Source organism: Podarcis tiliguerta (assembly GCF_965153285.1).
Source record: "Podarcis tiliguerta genome assembly, chromosome: 7".
Taxonomy (NCBI): domain Eukaryota; kingdom Metazoa; phylum Chordata; class Lepidosauria; order Squamata; family Lacertidae; genus Podarcis; species Podarcis tiliguerta.
In genome coordinates this window covers 39603389-39629710 of record NC_139540.1, presented here as the reverse complement: position 1 = coordinate 39629710, position 26322 = coordinate 39603389, and the positions used below count along the sequence as shown (strand labels likewise).

Sequence of the window (26322 nt, the reverse complement as noted above, 5' to 3'; positions counted from 1 at the left end):
TATATAGTCTGAATGCATAAACATAGTGTGGTGGTATATTTTAACAACTGGGCTGCAAATACTTCTCCTTTTTCATATGTTAGGGAGATAGACTTCAGATACCTTTGACACAAACAAAGGTATTCTGATGAGACTGCAAGCCAAGCATTTGTGCAGCTTTTCACCACCAACAGAATTACTGTGCACTAAAATAACCAAAAAAGGGAGATAGTAATAGAAAGAAAGCAGGCATCATATGTGATGGATTAGGGTGTGTGGGGGGGGACCAGCTTAGGAAGTTTAGAGTTCCTATCAGAGCGAGACCAGGAACTGAATCAGAAGCTGAAATGACTGTGATGCTGAATTGAACTGGGTTTCCCAGTGGTTTACTGGCAGAGATGGAGATCAGGTACTATGGATGATGGTTCTGGATTTTGCAAGAAATAAAATGGATTGCATCCACTTCTCTCTGTCTCCAGTAAAGCTAGGGCAGAAGCAGCAGCTAATGAATATGAAGAACCATCCCAGGGTTAATTTTGTGTTGAGTTGCTATACCACTGATTTTGGCCATAGAGAAATAAACTGTGATGTTACAGTCAAGCAGCAAACCTGAACATTTCATGGAAGTGGGTTTGATGTCATAGAAGAACTTTTTGCACAAATATATGACAGAACAAGCTTAATGATGAAATCATAGCAGCATGTTTTGCTGATAATAAGTTATTATAATTCTATCAGACTCATAAAGAGTAAGAGGTCAATTCCATTTTTGCCTCATTTAGGAAATATCAAACCCACCATATTAATGTAGATTTTTATTATGCTGTTATTTTGAGGACTAACAGACTGAAACACTGTTAGGGCCTAGTGGTTAAGAACCTGAGCAATGAACTGGATCCAGATTCAGTCACGAACCCACTGGGTGGCTTTCGACAAGGGTCTTCTCTCTGCCTCTGACTGCCATCTGTGAAATGTAGATCACAATATCAGCCTCCTTAGCAGTTTTTGTAGGATAATGGAGATAATAGATATGAAGCACCTGAAGCACTAAGGGTGTGTGTGGAAATAATAGAAAAGAAACTTATTCTTAGTGTTACTTCCATGTTGCAAACCTTTGAAGGTTTCTATAAGGTTTTAAAGTTAAACCTTAAAAAGGAAAAACAAATCTGTATGAAAAAAATGTGCAAAGAGAAGAAAGATGGGACCTTTGCAGTCAGGATGACTGTGTTTGATGGAAAGATCTGTTTTTGATTAACATGCCAAAAAGCACTTAGGTTGAAAAATTTACTAGATGCTTTGAAAGGCAAACCATTTAGAAATATGTCATAGAGTCAGTCCTGGGAATGATTTAAAAGCCAGTGTTCTCTTCCCATTCAAAAATAGAGGTGGCTGTTTCTACCTTTTTAGTGTGTCATTTGCTAAATAATAGAAATAATAATAGAAATAATAACACCAGTGCTCTGAAAACCAAAATACTTGATAAGCATTTGGTGAAATTTGTTAGCCTAGGCCAGTGACTGCCAACATGGCACCCATGGGCACACATTTGCCCATAAAGGCCTTCTCTGGCTTCAAGGAAGCATTCTGTTGTAGCAAACAGAGTATGCTCAGGTGCGTGCTTGGTTGCAGTGTGGTGTGGTTCCCCCAGCAGTTTCTCTGGTTTGCAGATGTGCCCATAAGGTCAAAAAAGGTGGTGTCCCCAGTCTAGGCATTATAAATGTTTGCAATGGCATATGGCAGTATAATATATTGATTGGTTTGGTTGGCATCCCTCTGTCTTGGGAGACAATGGAGCAGTGCGCCTTTGGGAGTGAAGTCAAAGGACAATGTAAACTGGCATTTGCCTGGTGCTTTTGCCAAGTGCTACCATGATCAGCCGATGATTGGCACTTGCAGAGCCCTGTGCCTCTTCAGATGCTCTAGCGAGTTCTTGAAGGGGAATTCCTTAATGCAGCAGATCCCAGTGGAACAATCAGGGGCTCACTTTGAGCTCCTGATTCTTCCTTTTGAGCCATGTCCTTACCTGCTCCACATCTGACATCACATGTGGGCATAGGTTTTTGGGGGGGAATGGCCCCATTGGCCAAATTGGGACCCATGCTAGACCTAAGCAGGCCACAGGTGGGATGCTTCCACCCCTGCAGATAAACTTGCAGATACAGGTGTGTAGCAAAGGTGGAGGTATGAAGGCACCATCTGCTGAAAACCACTATAAGTCATGCACTAGGGCTCAGATGCAGACTCAGATTCTCTCCTGTCCTTAAGACAGTATTTCTCAATTCACTCTAGATGATCTTTTCCCAGCTTGGGTTTCCAGACATTGTTGTGGGCTTGTCATCTGCTTTGGTACCTCATCAAGCAGAGCAGCTGAACTAGTTTAAGTTCTCAGCAGCAATGAGAAGTTCACCAGAGACAATAAATCATTGACATAATGAATTTCTGGCTAGTATGTGAGGTGATTCAGAAATATATATCTCAGCAGATTGCAGCAATCTGTGGCATTCCCATCAGGTGATGAATACTCTGTTGGAACACACAATTCACATGAAGAGAACAAGCAAACGGAAAATAAGACATGCAGTATGGGAAAAAATAGCATTTTAGTATATTTTTAGGACATTAAAAGCATATATCTGTTTGGATTGCTCATGAAAGATGTAAGTGGCAACTTTTCTCTCAGGAAACAAACATGCTTGCACATTCCATAAAGAAAAGAGCTGATTGCCAATGCCACTTAATCCTGCCTGGAATTAATATCAAATCCATACATATCATCAGAAAACTTATTTGAATAGTGTGTTTTGAAGTATTTAAATAAAATGAAGTACTGCAATTAGTGATCCCACAGCCACTCTGCTGCTGAACAATGAGCTTTGATTTATTAAAGTTATATCTCACCTTTACCCCATTATGGAGATAATGGTGATACACAACCAGTCTCACATCAAGGCACTGACCAGACCCAGACTCCTTAGCTTCAGCATGCATGCTGTTTGTGTCATACGAATATAAGGAAAGTCTTGCTGAATCACCCCAAATGCTAATCTAGTCCAGCATCCTGTTCTCACAGTAGCCAATCAGATACCTAAGGATACCACAGGCAAGGACCTGAGTACAATAGGCTGTCCCCACCTGACCCTTAAGAACATGCTGTTGAAAGCAACCTAACACAAACTGAAGGTTTTCAGCTAAGCTAGTTATGGGCCACCTTCCTCCATTCTTCTAGGCTTGGCTTGTAATTGGTTTTTTAATTGCTTTTTGGGAGAATCCTGAAAAAAACTCCAACTCTTGGGATTTTCTGAGTTCTCTCCAAGAAAGTTCATGAAACAAAACATAAGGGAGCTCTTAAGATGATTTAGCACTGAAAAGAGAACCTGGTGTAAGCTTCTCCTAACCCTAGCTGCTTCCAATTTAACTGCATTGCAAGGGGTTGGACTGGATGACTCTTAGGGTCCTTTCCAGCGCTACAATTCATAGAGCATGGAAAACTATGTTTCCCACACCAGTAAATGCCTTTTATGAATTTAAACATTTGGTAAAAGCATCACAGAATCTTTTGGCACCTTAAAAGCTACCAAATTAATCTACAGTGGTACCTCGGGTTACCTACACTTCAGGTTACAGACTCTGCTAACCCAGAAATAGTACCTCAGGTTAATAACTTTGCTTCAGGATGGGAACAGAAATCGTGCTGCGGCAGCAGGAGGCCCCATTAACTAAAGTGGTATCTCAGGTTAAGAACAGTTTCAGGTTAAGAACGGACCTCCGGAACGAATTAAGTTCTTAACCCGAGGTACCACCTGATAAGGCAAATTCTGAAATGAAGGAACCTTCTTCAAAAGGGGGCATCTGGAAGTCTTAGCAATGGGAACAAGAGAATGGAGCATCAAATGCAATTGTTTCACAATAACTATCATCTTAAAAAGGGGATAAAAAGAATCAATACAGCACAACTGGATTAATTTAGACACACTTCTGGTTAGTCCTTAGCCCTGCTGACCCAAATCAGGAAACCATGATTGCTTGGGTCACCAAACTAAAACCATTATCCTCCCAAAGCAGACAATGCTGTGATTTATTATTGCTTCATATGAAAACACTTGTCAGGCAGTTGGTAAACTGCTGTGTCTGCAAAGCTAGATGATAATCTTATTTTGAAGCTTCTTGAAATGCTTGCTCAAAAAAACCAAAAAAACACCTATATAAATATTTTTTAACTAACTTGACAGATTTTCCTTTTTTTGGAAGGGGAAATTGAGTGAAAATATTAACATCAGGCATAATAAAAGACTGCAGTGCTGAGCACGCTTACAAAATGGTAAATTCAAGTGCATTCAGTAAGATGTCTTCTGAGTTAACATCCTTCTTCTTCTTCATCATTTACATTTATTCCCCAACTTTTCCTGTTACTCTAACATTCTCAACTCTCTCAATAAAAACAGATCTTCTTCCATGAGAGTCTGACTTAGGGCTAACCCAGGAGTGGGGACCCTGTGACCCACCAGATGTTATTATTTTTATTAGTATCATTAATTTATTAATCACCTTCTACCCAACTGATTGAAGGTGGTATACAATAAACACAATTTAGAACATTAAAAAAACAGCAGATACATTTAAAACAGTTCAAAAGCAATTCAAATGAACCACAACTCCCATCAGCCCTAGACAGCACGAGCAATGGGCAGGGATGATGGAAGTTGTTGTTCAGCTATATCTGAGCTAACCTAACCATTCTAGTCTTCCCTGCATGAAAGCACTTTGTGAATGTAGCTTTTCCATTTGAGAAATGTGTTAGCCTCTTTGCTTCTCTCTGTTCCACTGTATTCTGCTGCTTGTGGACAACTTAGAGGTGTCCGCTGAAATGCTTTGGCTCCTTAGACTTATCGTCTTGCAGTTGGAGTGGGTTGGTGAAATTGGGGATGTAGCAAACATGATTCATTAAAAAAAAAATCCCTCAAGTCCTGGGACAAATTCTATGGGATTCCCACGTTTATTATGTGGGAAAGTGTTGAACATCTTGTATGCATTATTTTTTTTCAGGCTTGGACTCTCTAACTCCCCGTCTGCTATGCTATTGGTTCCTATTAGGTATTGCTGCAAGGGTGGGGAACCTCTAGGGCCACGTTGCCAATTTTAAATTGCCAAGCGACCCATGCCAAAAAACATACATGAGCATTGTTCTTCCACAAGAACTCATGCAAACATGTGCATTCTCCCCTTCTCTCTTTGACAAGAGTTGGAAATGGATTTGGGAGTATGAGGAACTAGGGTGGAGTTGCAGGGGGCGGGGGTAGAAAGAAGGAAGAGCCAGATTTCCCTGGCTGGTAAATCAGAGCAATTACTTTATTTAAAAAAGGGAAATTTGGAAATTGTGAGCTGGTAGGTAGAAAGTGTGCCAGGTCCAGTAGGGTTGGGCCCTTTGGCAAAATGTCTTCAGAGGCCTCCTCGCTGCTGCTGTTGCCACCACTACCCATTTGCTTGCCCCATTCCTCTAGGCCTGGTCCAAGGGAAAAGGGCAAGCCAAACCAAGAAAGCCTCTTGTCTTGTGGTTTACTCAGAGCAGGCAGTGATGGGAATGTGGTGGAAGAAGAGGAGAAGCAGGGCCAGGGAGCTCAAGAGACTGGCAGTGGGCCCCTGGTGGGGCATAGAGACATTGCCAGTGATACCGACTCCAGAGGCACACTCTATTTAGAAACATACTAATATCCTGTGGTAGATTTACATTCTTATGAGTGTGTGAACCTTTTGTATGCAGTGATTCAGCTATGCCTGGATATTGGGACCTAAGTCCCGGGCACCACAGCCTAGCCCCCCAGTGATCACTCAGAGAATGGCAGACAATGGGGGCAGTGGAAAGCACATCTGGCATCAGCTCTGGGCTGCCAAGCACATGCTGGAACCCTCAGAGGCCAACATTGGTCAATGTAGCAGACATTTTGAAAATAAGAAGCATTGGGGGAGATGGGTAGCCAGCAAGGCAAGTACATGCTTACAGATCCTCATTTTATTATTTTTATTATCCTTTTCTGCAACAAAATGGGGCTTATTTCCAAGTAAATTATGCTGGCTGTTTGCCATAATAAACATGATAAACATATTTACAAGTAAACGGGATCTCAGGGTAGCAGAAGCAAATCCTATTTTTTGGTATAATTATGTTACTATGCTTAAGTCAATTTAAAATGCAAACCTGGGCATGCATTACAACAAAAATCAGGGCTTGCACACTGTTTTCTGTTATTGCTCTAACAGGTCAGGAATGTAGAAGGAGTTGTAAAACATGGAATTGAGGAGGAGAGAGAAGAGAAAGGTTAATTATCTGCATCCCAAATGAAGTAAAATATATGGCTATCTAAAGCTCCCCCTCCCTATTAGACCATTAAGTTCAGGGTCTAAAATTACCTTTCTGCACCACTGTCCATATGTGCTCAGTGTACATTCCAATATTTTATTTCTAATTCCATAATCATTGCCATCAAGCACTATGTGGGCAACATACTGATATAAAAAACCAATGATTTACCTATTTACTCTTTCCCAAGGGCAGCGCTGAGTCTAAGGCCAATTGCTCTGCTCTCAGACATCATGCTAGGTAAAAGTCAATCCATCAGTGAGTGATCCAGTTGACACGTGCTGGTCCTGCAGTGTTTAAAGTGACATTTCATGGACAATGGGGTTAAATGCTGCTGAAAGATTGGATGGAGACATTTTCCTCTGTTAATTTTAATTCAAACACATAGCACTGGGTGAGTGACTATGGTCACGTAAGTTCTAAGACCAAAGGTGTATTCAGGACCTGATTTTGATTTAGGTGCCACTGGAGTGGTGACCTGATGAGCTTCAATTTTACATCTCTTAATCAGCTGGCTATGACATTGGTGTCAATAACTGATTTATTCAGGAGCTCAATCAATCAATCAATTTCTTTATTCGACCGATAGTCAGAAATAAAACATTACACAATAATTATAGTCTATAACATCATAGGGGTACATAAATAAGGTAGGGCCACAGTACTAGACCTCTCACAGATAACCCACATCAAGGCATTTATTCAGGAGCTACACTATCACAGATTTAAGTTGTTAGGAAATGTACCTTATGCATCCCCCTCCCCCCAAGCTGGTCTTCATCAGTCAGCAAATATATGTATGGATAGTGCAAATCAGAACTGATCAACATATTTTGTACCACATTGTGTGATACAAATAGGAGCTGATTGGTGCTTAAGAAGGAAGGACTATATGGGCCAAACATTTCCCATACCTGTTTTATACCCTTTGTCATCAAATCACTGCTCCCTGAGTCATGCAAAAAGTTAAAATAAACAAACACAAATATTAAAATGAACAGACATAAAAAATAAACATAAAGTACAATAAAGTTAATTTTGAAGACAGAGGTAATTATTTTATATTGTTAATGTAGTCCAGCTTTCATTTTGCAAGAAGTCTAGGGAACCAAACCCTTTATTAATAGAACTTTCCCATGTTAAGGGATCACCTGACACTATTTCCCCCTTGATATTGTGAAACAGAGTTCTTGGTATTGCTCTGAATGTATCATTCCCATGAAGCCCTGCCCTTTATATTAGGGTTGAATAATTAGATCACAAGGTTTAGCATCGTGATGCAACCTGCTAGCGTTGTGCACATATATTATCACTTAAGAAAAGGCCACCTTAAGTCTAGTGCAGCACCAATTTCTTTTTTTCCCTTGGGAATAGTTCTAAGGGTGGTGTCACTCTTTCGGTGTGTGACTTCTCTGTCATCATTTAACAAGCCTAACCTGAAGACAACAGGCTGCATTGTAAGACCAGGCTTTGATTTTGCAAATTCATACACATACAAATAAGTACACGCAAACACTGCCCTTAAGAACACTCCTTTTTACTCATGGGCAAACTACTGGTGAAGCAAAATCCAGCCCTTTTTGTGTTTCAAAGAATTTGTCACTGCAATACAAATAAATTAAAACACAAAAGAATAACCCAAACATACTACACACCTATTTATTTAATGACACAGTCATACCTTTTGGGTTAACATTCACAAACCTGATGACATGCCAAAGGTTGCAATCCCAGCTGCAGTAGATTGGGGCACTCAGACAGGTTTTTTTTTTTATATATATAAATGTACATTAATCCTTCTATATAGCACTGAAAGCTAATGGGAAAAGTCAGAAGTTAGCATCTCATGTAAAGCTGGATGCAATTAAGCCTGTTGATTTTTCTGGGCCTAAACATGGCTCCTGGGTTGTGGCTGGATAATTTTATTTATTTTTTAATCATCTTGCCATGCAGCGTGGTCACTTCTTTCTGAAAACTAAAATTCATGTTGCTTGGGCATAGTCTGTTGTGCAGTCTCAAAGTGCCATCATGCTGTCTCTATGGCAGAACATTGCCCTGGGACTGACCGTTCTGTGAACTGACATAACACACGACAGTACAATTTTTAAATGAATAGGACTTCACCAATTAATGTGACCCTTAAAGCACTTCCAGGACCCCATAACAAAAGTGATAGGATGTCAGTTCTTCAAAGCAGCTTTTAGATGCCCACTTCAAAAGCAGGTGTGGCTCTTCAGAAGTTGCTGAACTACAGGTTCCATCACCTCTGGCCTTTGACGATACTTGCTGGGGCTGATAGAAGTTGTAGTTCCATGCCATGACCTAATTGCCCTGAGATATTTTACCATCTCTAGAGTGATGTAAATTTTCCATGTTAGGACAAGTAAGTTCTTTGCTCCTAAATGCCAGAGTTGTTAAGCACCTGCACTTTTCACTAATGCCAAATCAATTCATACAAGTTAGAATGCCTGTTGGGTATCAGTGGCAAAACATCAGTTGCTAGTATGGCTTTTGTTGTATGTATACTCTGATTCAGCAGCCCTCAATTCCCCACTTTGCTGCTCCCCAGTGTGTCCTGGGCACCTTTGCTAGAAGTACTGATAAGAGGATAAGCAATATGCTAAAGAAAACACTCCAATATCTCTGTGTTGTTATTTATTAGGTGTTTTAATAGTCAGTTAAATGGACATTTATATATTGACCATACATTTGACAAGCATCCATGTTTGCTGCAAGCTTAATTCCCTTTGGGCCATAGTAGCTGATCAGAGACCCCCGTAGCTTCATGCACATTCATGGCATGTTGCTGAACTTTGATAACATTTGTCTCACTGTGTGGCCAGATGCCCCCGAGTTCTGGTTGTCCATGTGGATGCATTCACTGTATGGTGGGATTATAAGTAACCATCACAGTGCAAATGGTTACAGCATATGAACTACCTTGAAAATCTCATTAATAAGGGATTTTATTTTAAGGCTGAGATGGATAAATTAAAGCTGGCTAATTTGACCACCCCCAATTATTCCAGAAGTTAGAATATATGGGTTATTATTATATTTGCTAACTTGTGCCTGTTTACAGCAGGAGTGGGATGCCAGACGTTAAAGGTAAAGGGACCCCTGACCATTAGGTCCAGTCGCGGATGACTCTGGGGTTGTGGCGCTCATCTCGCTCTATGGGCCGAGGGAGCCAGCGTAGAGCTTCCGGGTCATGTGGCCAGCATGACTAAGCCGCTTCTGGTGAACCAGAGCAGCGCACGGAAACACCGTTTACCTTCCCGCTGGAGTGGTACCTATTTATCTACTTGCACTTTTGATGTGTTTTCAAACTGCTAGGTTGGCAGGAGCAGGGACCAAGCAACGGGAGCTCACCCCATTGCAGGGATTCGAACTGCCAACCTTCTGATCGGCAAGCCCTAGGCTATGTGGTTTAACCCACAGCGCCACCTAACGCCAGATGTTGCTGGACTATATCTCCCATCATCTCTGACCATTGGCCACATTTTCTGAGGTTAACAGAAGTTGGATGTTGACATCTTGGAGGGCCATAGGTTCTCCGCGGGTTACAGAACATGGCAGTAATTGGGAAAAAGTTGTCTGATTCTCCTCTGCAATATGGACCAATTAACTTTATTTTAAGACTTCTTGTCCTTGTCACATTCTGCCTGTCATTTGCAGACACATTTTACTTTGAAATAATAATGTGTAAGTTACCAGTCCTATACACATGTACCTGAAAGTAAGCCCCAGTGATCTGAAACAAAACCCAAAACGTCATATTGCTGCTTCCTATCATGAGCTTCCAGAATAGAATGTGACAGATCTCCAAATATGTAAATCTGTTCACATTACACAGCGAGACTGGACTTCTTAGAATAAAATTCCAGCAGAGATATTGGATTCCTGCATGGCTCTCAACATTACTGTTTTTTTGTGGGTGGGTGGGGAGTTGTGTCTGTTACTTTTGCATATTTATAACCTACGGTAATTGCTAAGAAACGAGTGGTAGATATGGGGGGGGGGGACTGCTCTCCTTGAGGTTAGTATAAGGCTGCTGCAGTTCCTTAGCCCTGCGAAAAGGATGGCAAAAGTACCCTTGGTGATAAGCCAGAAGCCATGCTATAGACATTAGGAGACTTGCGCTCGGGATATAAGCTTTGAAAGAAATGAGGCTTTAATTGGTGAAGAATGTCTAAAAGTGAAGGCAGGAGGCCAAATGGAGCCCTGGGTGTAACTTGAGCGATTCAAATGGAGTTTGAGATGAATCGGACTCTGTGCGTGTGAGTGTGTGTATGTGTGGAAGAGAATTGACGTAAACTTCCTGTGAGAACGCTGTGTTCGGTGGCCAGGCTTTGCTGAGTAACAGAGAAAGGAGTCAGAGCTGTGATTATTTGCACTGACCAGGGCTTGTCTGGCCGGGGCTGTGCTGTCTCCGCACAGTTGGACTAGATCACGCTTGACACAGTCGGAGAGGGAGAGAGCAACTTGTGGCTCCAGCATGTCGGCCCGCTAGGCAGGTTGATGAATGTTCTGAGCTTTAAGAGCTTGCCACCCAGGCCAGGCCAGCCCATCCACAATGAGTTACAGTTTCCCGATTTCCCTCCCAACGCCTCCTGCCCCCCTCCTTTCCCTCTCCACCACGACTGCTCTCCACATAAACACTGCTACTCTATCTTCAAAGCCCAGTCATCATGTCACTGTGTCAGTTCAGAGCAGACTGGAATCACCCTGCTGGAAAGCACTGGCCAAGCCTCTCCAAATAAACAGGATTAGACAAAATCTTTTCTTTTCTGTTTTCCAGTTTGAGGGTGCTTCTCTCTCTCCTCAGTTCTTGTTGAGTGGGGTGTTTTACCCCCCCTTTTCCTCCCTGAAAAATCAGGTGTGTGGGTGGGTGGGTGGGGGGGAACACAGGACAATGTAGGTTTGACGTGAAATATTTCACTGGCGATGGTGACACATTCCCTGTTGACGCCTCTTCCCAGAGGTTAGGTTGTGCCTCCTCCTGAGAATCTTTTCCGCAGGGGAGAGATGTCTGTGGGAAGGAAGCCTTGAGGGATTGCACAAGGCTGTCATCTCCCAGGGAAAAATGTGCTTTATTTCAGTGTTGTTCCCACCAGCATCTTTCCCGTTCCATGCATCTGGTTTCATTTTCTCCACAATGGTAGTTTCAAGCTATTTTCTCTTCTTTTCACATCTCCCCCCACCCTCTGACCCATCCAGAAACGATGAATTTCATCTGTGCTTGAAACAGGCTGAGAAACAATAAAAAAGTTGTGGGTGCCAGGGGAAGATTGCTCTACAAACCACCACTAATTCCACAAGTCTTCTCTGCAAATAATTAGCAATAAAACCTTGCATTAAAACAATTTCTATGATGTGAAAACACTGCGCACCACACTCAGATGAGTGGATGAACTCAGGATGTGGCTTTTTAATTGTGTGAGATAAATGCTCACATTTTAAGCTGCATGGTGTGGTTGATTCAACAAGGATAGATTTCCCTAGTAAAGTTTAGTGTCCCCCCTACAGATTTCTTTTCTTTTTTTTTTTAGTTTGGAAGATTATCTTCATTATATACTTATATACTTCATTATATACTTCAGTATATACATTATATACTAAAGTATATACTTCATTATATACTTTAGCAATATTGGTTAAAGAAGACACATACCAGTTACTGCAATATGAAATAAACTATTAGTGTTGATGCTGACTATGCTTGTTCGGTCCTGAAGAAAACTTTAAGAGACAAAAGGTTGAGTCATTTCTAGATGGTTACAGACATCACTGTTACAGTCATGCTGAATTTCCTAGCCTATGACAATTTTGGAGTACATCGTGTCAGGCACCTGCCAATGAAAATACAGGTGCTTCTCAGATCTTTTTGACAGACTGAGTTGTTGAAACTAACTTTTGATAGATATAGACTCATTTTTAATTGTTTGCTTAATTGTATGTTTTAATTCAGGATGTTTTAATGTCATTGTGCATTTTAACTATGTGTGGGTTTTTTTTAGTTGTAAACCACTAAGAAACTATTTTGACATATAAGTGATATAAAAATTAAATGACATCAATAGGCTTGCCATACATCTGGAAATTTCTGGACATGTAAGGAAATTGGATGCCTAAAATGGCGTCCAGTGGAAATCTCTTTTCTGGGTTTTTTCTGGGTTGTTTTTTTCAATCAATCAATAAAAGTAATAATAAGCTAAAACCAAATTAAAACAAATGACAGCTTCTATATGTTTGAATAGGTTTGCCTAAACAATAATGTTTTTAGCAAGTGCTTAGAACAGTACAGCAAAGCCACTTGTCTGATGTCAATAAGCAGGGAGTTCCAAAGTGAGTGTGCACACTAAACGATCAATGTCTTAAGAGCATGGAATGAGTATTACAGTATGTGTTGCCTGTAACCTTGCCAGTTCTGCAGACAGGTGAGCAAATATTTGTAGCAACCCCATCCCCATTCCACCCCAGGTCCCTGTATCTCCACATCCTGGCACCATTCTCAAATGTTAGTGTCTTTCTTTATTTCTTCCAGCTATTATGACAAAGCTTTCCCTGCTGGGTAACATAATTACATTTCTGGTCACCACTGGTATTGGAGATCATATATTCACTATGTGTGCAGAAGGAAGAAATGTAAAAATAACACGTGATCTTTCTGACTTCTGGTCATAATCTTAACTATATAACAATGTAACATTTTGAGAGCAAAAATGTGATATTTTCATTCATGTATGTATTGCATCTATTTCTCCTCCCCAGCCCCATCTAACAGGATTTAGTTCTGATTAATGCTGAAATTTACTTGAAGCAGGTCTCTTTAAGTATTAGTTGTTCATTATTGCTACTGGGGTTCGTTTTCATTGCTAATGAATTAATCTAGATGCTCTAGGTAGAGGAAACCACAAAAAGACCTGATTAAGCAAGTGTTTCCTCTTCCCTGGCTTGAAGTGATGCTAAGTGCAGAAAATATGAGAGAATATTTAGCTGGCCTAAGAAAAATGTGCAAACTTAAACTAATGGTTTTTCAGTGCTGCCTGTCTGCCATTATTGTGCATTTAGGACACCCCAATAAACTGCAATGTATTTTCTGGGTACCAGGAATTACTTATTTAAATCTAAGCCAGCTATAGTTCGAAAACACCTGCTCACACACTATTGTACCTGACATGCAAAGACAAGTTGATTTCCATCATGTCCGTGTCAGTTTCCCAACAGGTAAAAACTGGCATCATTCCTTGGCAGGAGTTGCAAGCTAAATTATTGTTCTGGCTGATCCTTATGCTGAAGCGATCCCACACAGGCTTTTTCTACACCCTGGAATAATCAGCAAAATTGCAAGCAGTTATTACTGTAAATTCATCTGGTTGTGCAGAATGACTCATTAGATTTAGACTCTATGGCATTGTGCTGTTCGAAGTATAACAGGTGCATCTGAAGGCAGTTCTCACCATCTGCAAAGAATGCCTTGAAGGATTAAGGCGAGCTTAAGCACTGTGATTTTCATGAGCATTGGTGGTGGAAGGATAGGGGATGGGGACTCCCAAAGGTATTTGAAGATTTATATACTTGTTCAAACAACTGAGCCCAAACAGGTATGAGGCATGATTCAGCTAAGTCAGGTGCTGTTGAAAACATGTTGATTTCCAGCTAAGATTTCTTACCTCTCTCTTCTGAAATCAGTTGCACTCTGAAATCAATTGGCTGAATTGCACCAAATAATGGTTAAAATTGTCTTTCAGCCAAATAATGTTTATTAGTGTGAATTTCTCCAACTAGAGAGTCTTTTATGAAACTTGGCACATTACACATTTTTTGCAAAGCAATTTCCCATTATATAATGCTTTCTCAAGCATGCCATTTTCACTAATATATGTGGTTTATGCACACTTTATCCTAGTATGTGTGTTTTTTGTATACATTACTTGGCCAGAGAATTGCACTGTTAGATGCAAGGAAGTGTACATTTTGAAGGATGTTTGTGTTTTGGTTTACAAACTGTTTCAAAAAGTATGAATTAGGTAGGTTCAGCTATAAATGCAAACTGAGTTGAATTTCTCCTCCATCTCTAGTGTATTTTGCCTAGATTAGTGACCACCAGAGACAGGGCCTTTTCCGTGGTAGTCCCATGGCTTTGGAACTCTGTTCCAGTAGCAATCTGTTACTCTTCAGGATTTTTGAAAAGCTCCAAAGATGTTCTGGTTTTGATTGGCCTTTCCTTGAGGAGGTGCCGTCTATTTGCTAGAGTGGATTATGGTATAAAGGATTTGAATGGGTTTTATTATTTTGTGTGTGTTTTGTACTATTTTGTAATATAAATGCAGCTTTTATTGTTGCAAACTGCTTTGGATAGACTTTTCACATAGCAACCATGACTCTCTTCGCCAATTTGAACTGAGATGTGATTAATGAGATTACTCCAGAGCAAGCAGTCTGAGGATGAAGCTCTCATTTTATGGAAATAAGTTTCCAAAGAACTCTGAAGGTATTTTTTCACCTCCAAATAAATGTGTTTAATCTGGGCTCCAGTTATTTAAGTGGAAAAGCCACTTCACACCTAACTGTGACTTTTTCATTTTGATTCCTCCTTGAGCTCTGACTGTGTATGACTGGCTGTGCTTAACTTAGAAAGAAGGTGTTGCAGCGTTAGACTAAAGCAGGGTTATGGGCAACACTTTGAATTTGAAAATATGTAAAGAAAAGATCAAAGTCTGTTATGTTAATTTTACAGCAGCTATAGTTAGCCACCAGTCAGCTGCTTCAATATGCATTTTAGCAATTATTGAAGAGTGACATTCCAAGGGTTTCTTTCCTCCAGCCAGTGTATGAACTGGTCTCTTAGATTACATTTTAAAGCATGGTTAAAGATATGATCAGAACTACAATGGTTATGCAAGCTAGGGAGAAGAGGTATGAGTGGCATTTGGCTATTTATGGCTAACAGCATTTGGTTCTGCCTGATTCTGTGGAATAGCAGCCAAGTCTTCTAAATCTGACTGACCATTCAGGATGTCAATGTCATGCCAATCTGTCCCTTAAATCTTTTATTGCTGCTTTCATTGCTGTATGGAAAGAGGACCTTTTACTGAATAATGGAAGAGACAACCAATCAGGTGCCTTGCCACCATCTCCTATTTGGGGGGGCTGTAGAAGAGGGTGAATAGTTATTGTAAGAATGGTAACTCTTCTTTCAAATGGACCTGAAAACACTGCTATTCTTTGCCACAGTTCTGCCAGAGCAGAGAACTCACTGGATAAAACATAACTGGCACCCTGATCCTATTGAATTATTTATTGTTTCATCAAAGTTTTTCAGAATGCAGTGTTTTCCAGCACCCACTCTGTTGTTGCAAATCTAGAGTTAGTGAACGTTAGAAATTAGTAAAATGGCAGAATTTTGATGACATTTGGAGTATTAAAGGGAAGATGCCAGACCAGTGGAAAAAAGTACAGGCTAAGTTTCCTTTTCAGACCAGGGCGGCACTTGGGATTGAGGCCATTAAGCATGACAAAAGGTGTTGATGGCTCATCACAGAGAAGTCCTTGGGTCCCTTGGCAACAGTCGGTTGCCAAGGTTATCCTGAGCGATGATGTAGGTTGCAGAAAAATTGTCACCTTTTAATACTAGGCTTGGGATAGCAGACAGAAGGGCAGGAGTTGTTTGGCAAGGGGTTTTCTGGGAACAAGAAGGAGGAAGTTGGTGTAAGGGCAGAACCATCCAGGCGGGCTGGCAGGCAGGCTGGGACAGAGACACAGAAATGTCTGGGAATCTGATGCTGTACTCCTGAGGGGAACAAGCCCCTCTTGAGATGTGAATGCCGTAAACTCTGCACTCCATCCACTGAAAGCTTCCAGTGTAAATACGTGTAGGATAAACGATATTTCTTAGACACAACAGTCTGCGCTGCGTCTTGATTTCCTACAGAAAGACAACCCTGGGTAAGCGCCTGGAATCTTGCTACCACTTGGCAGAGATTGGGGATGGCACGAAACCTTTGTAACACTATTTATCTTTACATGTGCCCCTCTAAAGCCATGTTCTAGAATACAGGCAACTCTCCACTTATGTGGGGCTTACATTCCAGGCCCCTGTGAGCAGAAGAGAAATGTGTGTTAAGTTGGGAGCCTGCTGCAATACATACAACTTCCCACTCAACAGCTGTTGAGTTGGGTAGCATGGCAGCAGCAAGAGATCCCATGTGCCATTTTGGAGCCCTTGGAATCTCCCCGCCCCCCACTGGACATTTGGCTCACAGACGTTCTACAGAATTAGACCTGCAATGCTGAATGCTTCTGGTGGACATGAGCCATGCATCTGAGCCATGGGAGACCACTCACAAAGCCTCCCCAAAGGTCAGTATAATAGTAGAAAGGCAAAGACAAACTCTGTTCACACACAAAAATAATAAGAATCATGAAATTAACAGCAGGTTTTAGAGTTATGAATTAAAATACTTTAAAAACAAGGAAGGAAGGAAGGAAGGAAGAGAGAAAGAAAGAGAGAGAAAAGAGAGAAAGAGAGAAAGAGAGAAAGAAAGAAAGAAAGAAAGAAAGAAAGAAAGAAAGACTATATCATTGGCACAGAGTATATTGGCTGTTGTTTTAAACTCTGTCCCTATCTCCTACATTCTTTGATTGCATGCTAGCGTGAGGTAATTTCTCCTGTTGTAAATCATTGTGAGAAAAGCCAAATGGAGAGCAGACAGCAGAGCATGGGAACCTTAGAGTTGTACTCCGCAAAGCACATAATAGTCTGTATTCTATATACACTAACTTGGGTGTAAGTCTCATTGAACCCAGTGGGGCTTTCTTCTGAGCAGATGTAAGAATATAAGAATAATGCTACTGGATCAGGCCAGCAGCATATCTAGTACATTGTCCTGTTATCACAGTGGCCAACCATACACCCATGGAAAGCCCAGCAGCAGGATCTAACCAAATAATCCATACAAAATACCCCTTTGCTCATTGTATGGAAGGTCCAAGTAAGAAATCAAAAGCTCTTCCTCCAGATTTTCTATAGGATAACCAGTAAGTGAAGCGGTATGCTTTTCAGCCTTAGGTAAAGGTAAGGGGACCCCTGACCATTAGGTCCAGTTGCGGACGACTCTGGGGTTGCGGCGCTCATCTCGCTTTATTGGCCGAGGGAGCTGGCGTACAGCTTCCGAGTCATGTGGCCAGCATGACTAAGCCACTTCTGGCGAACCAGAGCAGTGCACGGAAACGCCGTTTACCTTCCCGCCGGAGCAGTACCTATTTATCTACTTGCACTTTGACGTGCTTTCGAACTGCTAAGTTGGCAGGAGCAGGGGCCAAGCAATTGGAGCTCACCCCGTTGCAGGGATTCGAACTGCCAACCTTCTGATCGGCAAGTCCTAGGCTCTGTGATTTAACCCACAGCCTTATCATGTTGTAAAATGGACACTACAATGGGCTTTAAAGAGCACCAAATTGGTGTAACAACAGCTGGAATATCCCAGTTGATTACATCCTCTGGAGGATCACGCTCTTCCTGTACAGGTGGTTTAACTCTGGCTTTCTGAATCCTGGCTCCCAAATGGAGTGCACTTCCCAACATTTAACAAAGGTTTCTTTATATTGCCGTAAAATACTTGAGATGGAACCACCCCATATTTACATAATACATGTTTTTTTCCAGGGATTAAAGCTGGAAGCTTTGTTGTTTTGAAAAGTTAAATAGGATCTCTTTACCCAAGCTCTACCCTGCAAACTCCTTTCAGCGAGATCTGTTCTACTTTTGGGTATCCCAAGAAGGTAGCTTACATAGTCAATTGCCAGCTTCCTTGAGTCCCAGTAAGGGACATTCCTCTTGTAAGGAAGAAAGGCCAAAGCCAATTTAGAAGGCTGCAATACTAAACCACTCAAGGCACTTTTAGTTAACTGACCCAGCTGTTTAGGTTTTCCAAATTCATACAGCTTCATAGACTGATCTTTTTATATTTTCAGTTCCCCCTTCCATCCCAAATGATTTTCATTTATCATATTGATGCACTTGTTTCTGTGATTTCTTCAGATGGTTTTGGCCAAACAACCAAACTCTCAAGCTTATCTTTTATATGGTTTAATTGATGGTAAATTTGCAGGACAGTTCTACTAACTAAGTTTGTTCTTCTAAGAGGGAATCCCAAAACTGCTGTGTTTTCCTCAAATGGGCACCAAACTGGCAATGCCCTTTGACCCTGCCCAAGGCTTCTGGCTTGCTGGGCCACACTCCTTGGGACTGCAGATGGACAGAGTTGCTACTCAGCATGCAGGCAGTTGCTCTAATGGGCATGAATGTCTCAAATATTAATAAGCATGAAAGAACATGGTAGACTTCACCTGGTGTGTACATGATCGTAAATAATACATCAAGTGCACATGTTGGAAGAGGGAATTCCATAGCCTGGGTGCCACCAATGTGCTGGTAGCACAGACCAGCTTCAAATGATAGAGACATCTGGAGAACTCAGCTTTCCCCTGTTCTGGGAATAGACTGATAGGAATCAGTGAAACTGAGCAGTTTATTAGGCTGATAACCATAATATTTACCTTTCGTGTACTTCCAGAGGAGTAGCTGTGTTAGTCTGTTGCAGCAAAATCAACAGTGTCTTGTGGCACCTTAAAGACAAACAAATTTATTCTGGCATAAGCTTTGCTTGAGTCCCTGGAAGCTTATGCCACAATAAATATGTTAGTTTTGCATGCACTGCAGCTGATCTACTTTCAGTGTTTTCCTTGTTTATGTCAGAGATTGGGTACAGAAGGGTGTGTGTGTGTGTGTGTGTGTGAACTGTGCTGGAAGTTCCTTCCTCTCATCCCAGGATTCCCCAGAGCCTTTTGTGCTTTCCAAAAATACACCACTCATTTCCCAGTTCTCTGCAGCCATGATTGCTGTAAAACTCTGGTCTTGTTTAGAAGAGAAAACAGATTCTTAAGAATCTCCTGTGGAAGCTATAACAGCAACCAGTTCATGCTACTGGTATGTTTTCAGGCCTCATAGATTCCTCAGCTAAGGCTGCAAGCATTTCTTTGCTTTCATGGGAGTAAATCCCATTGAACTCAACGTACAAGATTGCATGGTAACTGGCTCACAGTAGGCTGTTGCTGCATTAAAGGGAACAGTGCAGAAAAAACTGAGTCAACGTGCTCCATACAAGTCTGAAAATGGGAGATATGTAGACATAAAAACAAAAGAACGAGAACATGTTTTTATGCTAAGATTCTTGCTGCCCAAAGCATTCCTGGAAACACAGCTTCTGACAGCTTTTGGTGGGATGTGAAGAAACCGCCCCCCCATCTTTTTTTAAATGCAGAGTTGCAGGTTAAAGAAACCACATGAATACCATGCCTCAGCATTGTAGACATGGCCTGTAGCCCCAGAAATTATAGCTGCTTGTTGCATGAATTACTTCTTCCCCCTCTGTGCTCAGTCTATTCGCAACAATAATAGCAGAACTGTTATTATTTTTGGCCCAACAAAACAACACTGTGGAAATGCTGCTCCAAAAGGAAGTGTTTCCAGTTCCACATCTCTTTCAAGAGTTATTTTCCCATGTCGTTTCTGGAAACTTTTCAGGAAACCACATTCCCTTTCTTGTCCCTATCCAGCAGCCTGATCTTTTCCCACTCAGAGTAATGCTCGGACCTCTTCATCACAAAGAATGAGCTGGAATGGAAAGCTAAAGCAAAAGGTTTTTATATATATAGATATATAAAGTGCTGGGTTTCTAGCACTTATTCATAGGGTTTATTTAAAGAAGAAATATCCTAATGAGAGTGAATGCTCTGCTTACCCGTTCTTGGGAGATGAGGATTTACATCGCTTTCTTTTTTAAGCTGCCGGGTCTTATCCCCATTCTTGAGCAACTGCTGTTGCCACTTAGGTCAGGCTGACCCCAGCCACAGCTTAACTGTGTGATTGTTGGGGAGCTGTTTTCTGTGTTGTTCCATAGCGGGTTTTTTTTTCTTTGGTTTTACTTGGCTTGAGTCTATTCCCTGCTTTTCTTACAGTTCTCAGAATGAACCTGGGAAAGCAGAGGTCCAGACACTGCCACTTGATTCAGCTGTAATGACAAACTACAGGTTGGCACTGTGTGAACGAGTCGTGTGCTCATGTATTCTTTCCTTCCTGTGTACGCTCAACTTTAGCTCAAACCGTGTGAAGCTAGTTTGCAGGCTGTTTGGAGGGCATCTGCAAATCAGGGTTCGTTTTTTTTTGCCTGGATGGAAAGGTAAATTTTGAGGTGAGAGAGGAGGAGTAACTGAGTGTTTAGATTGAGAAGGTAGTATGAGTGTGAGTGGCATAAGGAGTGCGAGGAGGAAGCATGCCATCTTGATGCTTGTTTCAGCAGTGAATTGGCCCAGTGACACAGAATGCAAGGGCATTTGTGTAAGGGCTCATCCACACTCACCTTTTGTCCTGTGCTTTCTAGACACTGGGGGTCTGTGCTTTAAAGCTCCATATCCTGCTCTTTACTGGTGAATCAGAGCAAACTGCAGAAAATCCTAATTGCTGTTCATACCAATTCAGTGTTAAAGAGTGGGTTTCCCGGGGGGGGGGGGGGGGGACGGACGGACGGACAGCAGGGCGAAAAAAAGTGCTTGGACATGGAGCTTTAAAGTGTAGATCTGGGCCTAGAAAGCACAGGGCAAAAAGAGTATATGGATGAGCCCCCTGTCACTTCTCTCTGCATACAGTGTATGAGCATGCATTGTCCTCTAATTTTGCCTTCCTAAATGTACCTGAAATAATTTTCTGGCTTTCTATTCCCCCCATCCCCGAAAATGCACTCTGAAAGAAAGATGTAAAACAATGATTTAATGGAGGACATTAAAAACTGTCACATCAACACACTGTACTAAATAATTTCTGTAACACTATTTTAAAGTAGCATTTACTGTCAAATACAAATGCAATTATAATTGTAGCACTTAATGTGCTAAATATTGCAGTAAATATAAAATGCATCTTTTCTTCCTTTATTTTTCAAAAAGCAAGACGAAGGACTGGATGACTAATGCTAGCTCTATTATGCAATCTTCAGTGGCAACTTTGAAAAGGCGACTGCAAGCTTAATGACTATTGCATGGCCAATTAAAAGCACTCTGTTGGCCTTGTTTCATTATTCAGTGCTGTGTTTTGAGAGTGCCCTGGGCAAGAAATTCTCACTACCACCAGCTTTCAAGGAGCCAACACTGAAATCAAAGAATCATAGAATTGTAGAGTTGGAAGAGGTCACCGGGGTCATCTAGTCCACCCGCTGCAGTGCAGGAATCTTTTGTCCAATGTGGGGTTCGAACACACAACCCTGAGATTAAGAGAGTCATGTTCTGCTGACTGAGGTATCCCTGTGGCATAAAAACCTGAGAGCTCTTACTCTGTATTTTATTCTGTTACTCAGTCAAATTTCAGGAAGGTCTGGAGTCTTATTTTTAATTTTAAATTGACATGGAATATCAGATGGAAATGAGGTTTTGCTTTATGTCTGTTGATTGCCATGTGTGATGCCAGAATGGAATTTTGTCCAGGTGAGACAACTAGAACATTTGCTTCCTGTGCTGGTCCCGGGGCTAACCGAGAGGCAAGGTCTGAGTCCAGTCCGAGGTCGAGGGTGCAGTATGGAGGCAGTCCGTCAAAGCTGAAGCTGGGTCCAAGGCAGGGAGTCGGGTGAGTTCAGGAGCTCTGGCAGAGAAGCAGGACAGGGTGCAGGCAGGAACAGGCTACCAACGATGTTGCTCCCGCAACTTGGGACTGGGGCTGGCTGGCTTTTATCTGCCCCAAGGCATAGGGCGGCCCCAGTCCACAAGTGACTTGCCTCTCCTGGCCTGGAGGTGAGCATTCCTCCTGCAGGAACTTAGTTCCCTCCGCCTCTCTGCCCTGAGCCTCTGCAGCTCAGGAGAGGCTGGAGAGTTACCAGACCCAGAGGCAACCTCAGCTTCCTCTGACGGGGCTGAGGGTGGAGAACCTACAGGCAATGGGGTCCTCCATCCCCTCAGGAGCCAGAGCAGACTCAGTTGGTGCCTGCACCTGAGGATCCAGCACAGGCCCCAGCCCTGGCTCAGCTGGTTCTGGAGGCGGGGACTCCTATGCAGGCTCAGGCCCCAGCCCTGGCTCAGCTGGTTCTGGAGGCGGGGACTCCTATGCAGGCTGGGATTCCTCAGGTTCAGCTTCTGAATCCGATTCCCAGGCCATCACACTTCCCCTTTAGCATAAAAACAGACATTGCTTGATTCCCTAGAAGGGGTGGGGAACATGTGGTATTCCAGATGTTGTTGGACTCCAACTCATCCCCAGCCAGCTTGTTTACTAGTTGGGGATGGTGGGAATTGTTGCAACTTCTGGAGAGCCACAAGTTCCCCATCACTGACACTGCTACAAGTTAACATGGGTGTTCTGTACCAAATTTGCCTTATTAGTTGGGCTTTGTGATACTACTGTACTCTGGATTTTGTGGCGTTAACTTGGGAAGCAGGGGCTGATGTTTTGAGGAACCCCCTTTTTGGTAGGGAATTAGGCAGAATGTTCTCCAGTCCAACAATTCTAACGCTGTGCATCACAGTTTATGTATAATTATTAAAAGAGCTGCTGTGGAAGAGGAGAGTACATTCAAACAGCAAGTAAAATAGGTTAAGGGAAAAGGCAGGAAAGGCTAAATGTGAATGCCCCTCAGTTAAATTAACATCAACAGCCAAACAGGCAACATGCTATAACAGGCTAAGAAATGTGGACTTTTTTTTACTCATTGTCTGAGAACCTCAAGAGACACACACATTGCCATTCTTATTTTTTAAAAAATAGTCTGATCAGTGCTTTTGTTATTTTACCTACCAATCCAGTTTGGGGAGTGAGCCAGTGTCTTTCCATGAAATGAGAAAACAAGGATATTTCTGCCAAGTATGTTAATTTGTGCAGAGTTTGGTTATTGAGCAATACTTGTTGTAACAAAGAGCAGTCGCTTGACGGCTTCTGTGCCATAAGGACAGTTAAGATTTTCAAGATGCCTTTCTGGTTATTGGGATGATCATGCTGTTTTGAATTTCTTTCTTACACTGTTTTGATTGTCCTGTGTGTGGGAAGTGAGAATTACTAGAGTAAATCCCTGCACCACAGTTCCCTCCAGGCAAATCAAGCCCATAAAATGCCACCTTGGATGGAAGGGACAAAAGTATATTAGATGTCCATGGGTATCAGCCATTCAGTAAAATCCTAGTTTTGTTTTATTAAATGTTTTGGTGAGAGATATTTTAATGAAAGGCAAGACATGCTGAATTTAAACTTTTGGTTTCAAAAATCTACTGCAAGGAGTTAAGATTTGGGTATTGACCAAATCTGTTACCACTTCATCAAATCCATCTTTAGCTATGCTAAAATGTGGCCTTCAAGAAATGGAAGTAGGCATATCAGCAAGTTTAGCCAAGAGGAACATCTGGTGGAACATCTGACAGCAGGGCCTGCAGATCTCTTTCTTCCCGTGCAGAATATTAAAAGGAAGTTTTGTGTAATCAGAGTCAGTTTTACAATGAAGCAAAATGAAGCAGTTTTTTCAAACAGCAGAATCCAGAAGTAATGCCAGTTTCCTGTATCTAGGCCCTGGTCCTGAGCAAACGGGCACCATTTTGACTGTGCGTTTAGGTGCAAAAGGGTCTAAGGCTAGCACTGAAAGTCAAAGGGCAAGTATCAAAGCAAGATGCTTAGATCTACTTTTAGAGGTAATTAAGAATATTAAGAGCTTTTGTTGGAGATTTTTCATTTGATGACAACTTAGTGTTAGTAACACAGAAAAGGTAAAGGTAAAGGACCCGTCTTTATTTCTATATGCTTACAGCTTGGGTTCTGTCCAACTCTACTTTGCCTCTTTCCATTCACTATTGGGAAATGTAAAACATGCTATAATTTATTTTCTTTATGACAGAAGTAGGTAAACTTTGCAGACATAGTACCTCTCCAGAGTGGATAAAGCTTGCCAGATCATAACTAAATCTGTTCAGGACCTTCTGAGTGGGGCACTTTTAAAATATGAGTGCTGGTGGTGGTTTTTTTGGGTTTTTTTTAGAAAAAGAAACATCTATATCTTCTTAATTGTTGAGCAGAATTGGATGAAATTTTCAGGCAACGTTGATCCTTCTGAAGGCTCTGCCAAATGTCAGAAGCATAGATGCAGTGGTTTCCCAGAAGGGCAGCTGTGTGTGTGTGTGTGTGTGTGTGTGTGTGTGTGTACTGTATGTGTATGTATGTATGTATGTATGTATGTATGTATCTCATCAGACCATAATCCCTATGTGCTGCATTGCTAGTTCAGGATTTGGGATTTGTCAAAATTCAATGTACAATCCTAGTAAACTGCTTTGTTCCTTTGGCATGCACATCTAGAACATAGTACCATGGTATAACACAATTAATTTGTGCAACCTATGGGTTGATGATAAATATAGCTGATTCCATTCAGATGAGTTGTAGCAATTCTGATGTTAGAAGAGCAGGTCTGCAGCTCTTCCTTATTGGCCTATTCTTCCTCTCTCCAAGGAACTCAGGATGGCATACACAGTTTTTGATACCTCTTTATTCTCACAACAATTTGTTGATTTTTAAAATAGTGGTTTTTAATTGTTTTTACTGGTAATTTTATTGTTTTATTCTCTTTGTAAACCATGTTGAGGTTGTGTTTTTTTAAATATATAAACAAGCAGTGTATAAATTTTATGAAATAAACACACCAACAGGATCTCCATATGTAATTGCATATGATTAATTGCCCAACTCCTGTGGGAAAGCCTTTTGAGAGATGATATAACTACCTAATTAAAATGAAGCAAGCTGTGCTACGGCCACTGCTAATGGTGAACTCCACTCATGAGAATCTTTTGAATAATTTCTCTCCCTGGAGAAATTTGGCAAAATGGTGCCTCTAATTTCTCTGCTTACAAATGGCATAGCGAATTTCATTTCCATTTATAAATTGCTTCCTACAAAACTTTTCAAAGTGATTAAACAACAAAAAGGACACACATAAAACATTTTCACATATATAAACAATTTCAAATCCAATACAGATACAGACCGATAAAAACCTCCACTTGTAAGGCTTGTTGATGGCTAGCAGTTGCTTAGGTTACTCAGACAAATGTCTGCTATCAGCCTATGTATTTGACTGAGTAGTGGCTGAACTAAAAGGAGCAGAAACAGAGAACAAGCTAAGAAATGTACTATCTCCCATATTAATTTGTCATAAAGTTGCAGCTGCGATTTTGCATGCATACACCCATTGATTTCAAGAGTAATTTTCCATGTCATCTCCTGAGTGTAACATTTCATCCTGTGTGGCTAGACATCTCCTTTGCAGAAGCATAATATCAATTAATAGTTTATCTGGTTAAAGCAGCAACATAGCTTAACCATCAGCCAACCATCTGCGATTGTCTTTTGAAGTTTAAGAAAAAAACAGTTTGCAAAGAACAGGTGAAGCATGGGATTCGGTGTAAAGCCATGCCTATTCTTCAAGTCCCCATATAGGCAGCCAAACAGGATTAAGTCATTCAATATAAAACTAAATGCATTTATAGGATTTCCAAACTCTGTACCCACAGAGCCTGGGATTTTGCCAGTAAATGGGTGTCCTGATTCCCTCCCTGACCTGATTAAACTGATTACACAGCATTTTCCTTTAATACTCTGCATGTGAACAAAGAGATATGCAAACCCTAGTGTCAGATGTTCCACATTAAACAGAACCATGCATTTTAAGAACCCTGGATTAATTCATGAAAGGTGCAGCTCTCTGGCTCCCTTAAGAATTTGTATTTGAAAACTCACAGTGTTTTTCTGCAGACTCAAAGAAGATGCTAGCGGAGAAGCAGGAAAGCTGGGAACCTCACTACCATTAGCCCCAATATGCCATGCTCTTGTAAAACGAGCTGCCACTCACTTCAGCACCTCCCAAACTGTGAGCACAAAATGTATACTTAGGACTAAAAGA

At 41.4% G+C, this 26322-nt stretch overlaps 1 long non-coding RNA gene across 1 annotated transcript; it reads right to left on the bottom strand.

Moving 5' to 3' along the window:
- LOC310682565 lies at positions 1 to 26322 on the bottom strand. The gene is made up of 4 exons (XR_014514001.1): positions 26160 to 26322; positions 6506 to 6621; positions 2878 to 2968; positions 1 to 943 (listed from the first exon to the last, which is right to left on the bottom strand). It is a non-coding gene; the product is annotated as an uncharacterized lncRNA (long non-coding RNA).